Consider the following 7,498-nt stretch of genomic DNA (forward strand, 5'->3'; position numbering starts at 1 on the left):
CCAGCCTTTGGGCTGAGTAGGTCAGGAAAGAGCCCCAGCCAGAGGTGCTTGTCCGCATATCCCAGCCTGCCAGATCACTCCCCAGCTCTCCAACCTGCTAAAATCTCTCCAACTTCACCCACACCCAGTGAGTGGATTCCAATTGGGAGGGAGATGCCGCTGAGGACACCAAGGGCCAAGACATGAAGATTTCCAGTGTGTAGGCTGCATTTTCTCTACCTTGCCTCATTCTGGTGTGTGTGGTTTTTTTTTTTTAAAGATATATTTATTTATTTGTTGACTTTGTTGCTGCACTCAGGCTTTTTCTACTTACAGAAAGCTACCCTTCATCGTGGTGTGCGGGTTTCTCACTGCGGTGGCTTCTCTTGTCGAAGCACAGGCTCAAGGGGGTGTGGGCTTAAGTAGTTATGGCTTGGGGGCTCTAGAATATGGGTTTAGTAGTTGTGACACATGGGCTTAGTTTCTCTGTGACATGCGGTGTCTTCCCAGATCAGGGATTGAACCTGTGTCTCCTGCATTGCAAGGTGGATTCCCAGCCACTGGACCACCAGGGAAGCCCATGGTGTGAGTTCTGCTGTGAGCTCTTCCCGGTCATATGTAGGACTGCAGTGGCGGGCACAGCATTTGGAACTCAGAAAGAGCTGGGTTCAAAGTCTGACTTGCCTTTGATTCCTTAGGCAAGTTACTTTGTTTCTCTCCTAACTTTAATGTAGTTATCTATAACATGGGGGTGATCATGTCTTCCTCACAAGGCAGCTGGTGAAGTGACAATAATAATTGATACAGGAGGACAGCCCCAGCAGGAGCCTACCTGCCTTGCCTCCAGTTTTGGAAAAGGTTAAGCCACCTGAGCCCTCTCTTGGAGAACTTGAAGAATGGTCTGGCTGTGTGGCAAGAGACTGTGGAGGATGTTAGAGCCAAGCAGTGGGAATAGAGTCAAGGCCGAGGGTCTGTGGAGGGTGGGTAGTGAGGCGCCCCTGGGCAGGGGCATTTCTGGAAGGGAATTGGCTTTGGAAGCAGAAACAACAGCATGCTCTGTGAAGCCTTGCAGGGCTTCACCTGTTCATAGGTGACTCTGGACATGCTGTTACCACCAGTGCAGACTGGGCCAGAGAGAGACTCTGGCTTGAGGCTTCTGGTCCTACCTCTGCCTAGAGGAGCTGTGTGATCTGGGGCAGGTCAGTTGGCTTTTCCGGGTGTATCAGGCATCGTGGAAGAGCTTGGGAGTTGGGCTTGAATCCTAGCTGCACACTCACCATCTCAGACAATGACTTCCCTCTAAGCCTCAGTTTCTCCACCTGTAGACTTAGCTCTTAAAATCTACCTTGTAAAATCGTCACTGTCATGATCACAGTGTCTGACACGTGCTGGGCATGTAATACACGTGTATGTGTAGATTCCCTTTCTCGGCTCTGCCTTCCTCTCCTTGGTCACCGGTCGTCCTAAAAAATATACTCAGTCAACAGGTTTGGCCCATCTCACTGCAGTTTTGTGAACTTGGAGTGAGGAAGGGAGCAACATAGAGATAAAGTTAAAACAATAACTGTAAAAACAGTCTTTTTGTGACTAGGGGACTCTGGAGGTTCTTTGGGCGAGGCATCACACTAGGCTTGTGATGACAATTTGGGCCTCTCTGTCTATGTGGAAGCTGATGAAAATCGAACAGCAAAGAGGGGCCAGGCCTGCAGCCCTGCCATGCTTCCCTCTGCCCTTGGAGACAATCCTGTGCCCAGGAAATCCCAGCACGGCCGACTGGGGAAGCGGTTGAGATTCTAAGTATGTGAACAGAGGTCAGATAGCTGCTCTGGCTTGAGCTGTGGCTGGACCGCAACACGGCACTTGCAGGCTGGAGCCGGGCCCAGGAGGCAGGCCTGAGTCAATATTGACCTTCCCTGGCTGACCAGCCTGACTCTTCGGCCTCTCATTTAGCTGGAGTGTTGACACAAGTGATTGAATGAGACTTATTATCATATTCTTTTCAACAGCAGCCCCATTATCTTTCCCTTGGGGATTCACTAAGACCTGTAGTGTGGGTAGGATGCCAGGGGTGGGGAACCCAGACATTCTGGCGCATTCTGTGCACAGGCCGTCTGTCCTGCATACTGGGCTTCTCTCTGGGCCACTCTGGTGGGGCAGAAGAACCTCAGAGTACTGCTTTGTATCCTGGGGATGCTCTGTCCACATTTCTGCACAGCGCCCTGGGCAGATCTTTCAGAGCCTGTGAGCAGGGGCAGTAAGGGGCACAGCCTGCGTCTAGGACTCACCTACACTGCAGGGGACAATTGGGCAGAAGAGCAAATGAAATTGTCTTCAGGCCCTTTGCCTGGTGCATTTCTAGGGACCAGAAAGGGTGCTGGGGTGCCACCTCTCTTGTCACATGCAGAGGGAAGTTTGAGGCCCAGACTCCTGGTAAGCTGAGGGGGGACAGAGCTCAGCCCTACACGAAGGACGACGAGCTCTGAGGGGACAGAGGGCAGGGGCCTTAGGAAGGGGGACATCCCCATCACTGAATGCATTGGCACAGGCCAGCAGAGTGTGGGCAAGCTCCTACAGAGAATGCCACCAAGGGATGGAAAATGAGGCAGGGGCTCAGGGGAAGCCAGACCCCAGCAAGTCCTACAGGCAGGCCATGCAGGTCAGGGGACTAGCAACATCTATTTGGAAAAGCCAGCTAAACGCACAAGAGCAAGGATTCTGTTTTGTTCACCACGATCCCCAGAGCCTTGAGCAGAGCAGATGCCCAACAAATGAAATTTATTGAATAAATGAACAAATAATACAATTTTATAAAATTTTGAGAATAATCTTGCTGACGGATGAGAATACTCCAGTGAAAGACTGGCTTCTGTCCAGGGTATTCTCAACCAGGGGGCTGGTGAGGCACATTCCTTGTCATGGAAGGGTTGGGGGGGGTGACAGTTCCCACAGAGCATGATGAAGAGGCCGGGCAGCAGACCTCAGGGTGAAGGGCCCAGCTCTGGAGGTAACAAGGTCCCCCGTAGGCCCTTCTGTGGCTGGACGGAGGCAGCAGTGGGGCGCCTTTGTACATGCTCTAGGACTCAGGGCCTTACCTCTCCTCCAGGTCACAGAGCCTCTTGCGTGACTCTGAGAATGACACGGGTGGGGTGGTAGGAGGTGACAGCTGACTGCAGCTGCATTCACATCAGGGTCTGGGTCCAATTGACAGAGATCTTTCCCTTCTTGGCTGCTTCACTGGGGCAGATCAATCTCTGAGCAAGGGCTTCCTCATCTGCAGAATGGGTACAATAATAGGCCCATCTCACGGGCTTGTGGCGAGGATTCTGTGTGTGAAATGCTCAGCCCAGAGCCTGGTGCTTACACCAGGCACTCCCTGAGGGATGATTACTAAAAATACCCCAAACGGCCCCTCCAACTGGGACAGATGGTGTTTCTCGCCTCACTGTACCTAGAGAAGCTGGCAGAGGTGAATAAATCCATTCCCCTATCACCTCCAGAAATGCTGAGTCCTAGAATGGAAGAGGGGGTCAGGATCACAAGCAGAACTTAGGGACTGCACACCCTGGTCCACGCTGAGCCAGCACACAGCCCTGACAAACCAGCCCCAGGCCTCCCTCACGGGGTCTAAGTGTGCACCCCACTCTCACTCCCTAGCCCTCGGAGGGAGTGGGGCCCCGGGGGCAGTTGCCATCTCTTTTCCCAGTCGTCTGTAGGTGGAGGGGAATCCCACCAGCCTCATCCTAACAGAGAGCTTACAACATCCCAAAGCTTATATAGCCAACCAAATCCTGTTCCCTACGAGTGGCTGCAAACTTCTTCAGGCTCGCTTTCTGGAAAGCACCTTCCCAGCCTGTAGTGTGCTCTTGTGAATCCCTTCGGTGGGGGTAGTGTCCTTTCCTTGAAAAGAATTCAACATATGGGAACAACCAGAGCCCACTGGAAGCCAGGTCTGGGGGTGAGGCAGCCACATTGGACACCAGCTTTTCTGGTGAAAAGCAGAGACCAAGGGTTAAGAAAACAGTTGACACTGGCTCTAGACGGGCCCCAGAGTTACATCCCAAGAGGACTTCTGGCAGGAAGGCAGTCTTGGAGCACATCTGGAGCGGGCAGTTTCACTCCCCAGGGTCTGCCTCAAATGGCAGTGCTCACTGGGAAGCCTGTGCTCTGCTTTGTGGTTTAAGCGCGGACTCATGCCTTCGTGGCTCTGCCTTGGGTTGGTGGGTTGGTGGTGCTGGCACCCCAGGCCTGGCAGACGGATGTCTCCTCACTCAGAGGAAGAGCAGCTTGAGAGAGTGACCCACCCAGTGCAGCTGTCTGCCGTCCCTGTTATGGACCCCGGACCAGCTGAGCCACAGCCCCTAGTCCGGGGGCTCCACCACCCGACCTCCCCTCACACCCGTCACCATAGAACCCTAGTATCAGCCACAAAGCTCTGCCCACCCTCCTTGAGCCAGGCTTGCCAGCTGCCTGACTTTAGGCTGAGACCCTACTGAGGGGACGTGACCTGTGCTGGAGAAAATACTCTCCTGCTATTTCTGCAGTCTTTTCGCATGTGCCAGGCCCTGCATCACAGCTGCCAAGGCGAGCTCTTTAGAACACCCGCACCGCCACCATTGCAAAGCAAAACAAAAACAAATCCTGGTTCCAAAGTAAGGGTCAGCTTACAAGTCAGGACAGCACCCATCTCCCTTGGCCTCTGACTCACAGATCAGAACAGGAAAGAACCCAGCAATCTTGGTTGAGGAAGCGGGCCCTGGCCCACCCCCTTCTACACAGGCTGTGCAGGCCCCTTCCTGTTCACAGAGACCTCTGGGAAGGAGACTAACAACAGCCCGAGTCCTTCCGGGTGGGCATGGTGGATGGAGCAGGACTTGGGAATCAGATCTGGGTTCAAACCCCAACTCAGTCATTTCCTGGTTCTGGGACCCTGGGCAAGTTATTCAGCCTCCCTGAACCCCATCTGGATTTGCAGATGATAATAATAATGCCTGCCTCCCAGGGTTGTTGTGAGGATTCAATTAGTTGGTGCTTGGAAAGTGCCTAACACATAGTAGGTGTCCAAGAAAAGTTACTTCCCTTTCTCTCTGGAGTCTCCTGCTCCTCTGACATGAGAGTCCACCCCTCAGTGACCCCGGGCCTGTGGCTCCCTGAACTCTCCCACCAACTCCACCCTCAGTGTTACTGGGTGTGGCAGCTCTTCCTCCAGAAGGCTCTGCCAGGAGCTGACCGGCTCCCCAAGTGCCAGGCTCGGCTCGCACTGGAGGGAGCAGCCGCCTCAGGAGCTGTGCCCAGAGCTTCCTTCTCAGACTGGTTGGGGCAGGGCTCTCCCCTCCTCTCCCTTCCCCTCCCCTTCCCTCCCCTCTCTGGCGATGGTCATTCTTCTCCCACCCAGTCATGGGCCAGCCTGCTGGCTGGATGGTGACTTCCTTGGCCATTCAGAAGAGGAATGTGCAAAGCATTCCTCGGGCTAGAAACGCATCCCAGCCTAAGGAAGACTCCTAACCCCTCCCTGCCCTGGTCTGGCGAGGTGTCAGACCAGAAGGGAGGGGCCGGGGCAGCGGAGTTCACCCTGAACCAGAGCGGCGCCCTGCCTCTGCCCACTTTCTTCCGCCACTGAAGCCCACATAGTTTCTGTCAGGCTGGGCAGGAGGCAAGGCCGGGACTGGCTCTCTGAGGGGACAGCACCGTTCTTCCTGCGTCCCCCTCCAGAGTATCTTCTTTAAGGAGAGCTCTTCCACTGGGGTGTGGACTCAAAGCGCTGGAGCTGCTGGGTGACAGTTTTAAACGTGGGCGTGGCCTGGTTTGATTTAACCTCAAGGCTGACTCAGCACCCGCCCTCCCTCACCTCAGGGACTCCTGGGCTTGCCAGAAGGTGGGAAACTGCATGGAAGATGGAGACCTAGGAATGGCAAGGGAGGGCCCCTGTCTGGGCATTCGTGTGTGTGTCTAGGACACAGAACTGGAGAGAGGCACTCAGGTGATTGATACCCAGTGACCTGGCCACATCAGAGACTTAAGTGGGTGCTTATCTCTTAGGAACTCAGTCCTTAGGGATCACTCTTCTTTATTTAAAAATATGTTGTTTTCTTTTGGAGAAGGCAATGGCACCCCACTGCAGTACTCTTGCCTGGAAAATCCCATGGACGGAGGAGCACGGTAGGCTGCAGTCCATGAGGTCGCTAAGAGTCGGACACGACTGAGCAACATCACTTTGACTTTTCACTTTCATGCATTGGAGAAGGAAATGGCAACCCATTCCAGTGTTCTTGCCTGGAGATTCCCAGAGATGGGGGCGCCTGGTGGGCTGCCATCTATGGGGTCGCACAGAGTTGGACATGACTGAAGCGACTTAAAAAGCAGCCCATTGTCTTTACGGAAAATTCAGAAGAGTACAAAGATGGAGTAGGAGGAAATCACCTGGGACCCCACCAGTCAAACGCAACGATAATGAATATTTTGCTACATTTCCCTTCAGACAGTCATTGTGTTCATACTGCATTTACAAATTAATCTTTGTAAAATCTTTACAAAAATCCTTGTGAAATCTTTAGAAAGAAATTACTATTGCTAACCTAGGCCTGCTTTGGACAAAGAAAACCTTGGAGGTTTAATTTGTCCTTGGGACCCATGGGTATGGACAGGTTTGGGCCCCAGCAGGTCAGGGCCTCCAGGAGAGGCCCCCATAGTCACTCACAGCAGACCTAGGGCAGGGGATGGCCAGACTATAGGTTTCCCCCTCCAACCCCCTACCATCACTTTATTATTTTACCTTTCACATTTAGAGCCAGTTAGTTTGGGGATATGATACGAATTCGTTTTTCCGGATTCTTTTTTTTTCATATGAATATCTAATTGCTTCAGCTACATTTATGGAAAAGACCTTCAGTTCCCACCATATTGCACTGTCACCTCTGTCGTAAATTAAATGACCTTATGTGAGTGAGTCTATTTCTGGATGCTCTCTTCTGTTCCACTGGTCGACTCATCAATCTGTGTGCCAGTTCCACACTGCATTAATTATGGTAGCTTTATAATCAGTCTTGATATCTAGTAACGTAACTCTCTAACTTTGTTCTTGTTCAAGACTGTCTTGGCTATTCCTGATGCTTAGTTTCTCTGTACATTTTAGAATCAGTTTGTCAATTTCTTTTTTTTTAATTGAAGGATAGTTGCTTTACAGAATTTTGTTGTTTTCTGTCAAACCTCAACCTGAATCAGCCATCAGATCAGATCAGATCAGATCAGTCACCCAGTCGTGTCCGACTCTTTGCGACCCCATGAATCGCAGCACGCCAGGCCTCCTTGTCCATCACCAACTCCCGGAGTTCACTCAGACTCACGTCCATCGAGTCACTGATGCCATCCAGCCATCTCATCCTCTGTCGTCCCCTTCTCCTCTTGCCCCCAATCCCTCCCAGCATCAGAGTCTTTTCCAATGAGTCAACTCTTCGCATGACGTGGCCAAAGTACTGGAGTTTCAGCTTTAGCATCATTCTTTCCAAAGAAATCCCAGGGCTGG

General features: G+C 52.3%; 1 protein-coding gene across 1 annotated transcript in view; it reads left to right on the forward strand.

Moving 5' to 3' along the window:
* PAK6 (p21 protein (Cdc42/Rac)-activated kinase 6) overlaps positions 1 to 7,498 on the forward strand; it is a 38,968-nt gene that overhangs the window by 10,562 nt on the left and 20,908 nt on the right. The window lies entirely within an intron of this gene.

This window comes from Bison bison, unplaced genomic scaffold, assembly GCF_000754665.1.
Source record: "Bison bison bison isolate TAMUID 2011002044 unplaced genomic scaffold, Bison_UMD1.0 scf7180017864259, whole genome shotgun sequence".
NCBI lineage: Eukaryota > Metazoa > Chordata > Mammalia > Artiodactyla > Bovidae > Bison > Bison bison.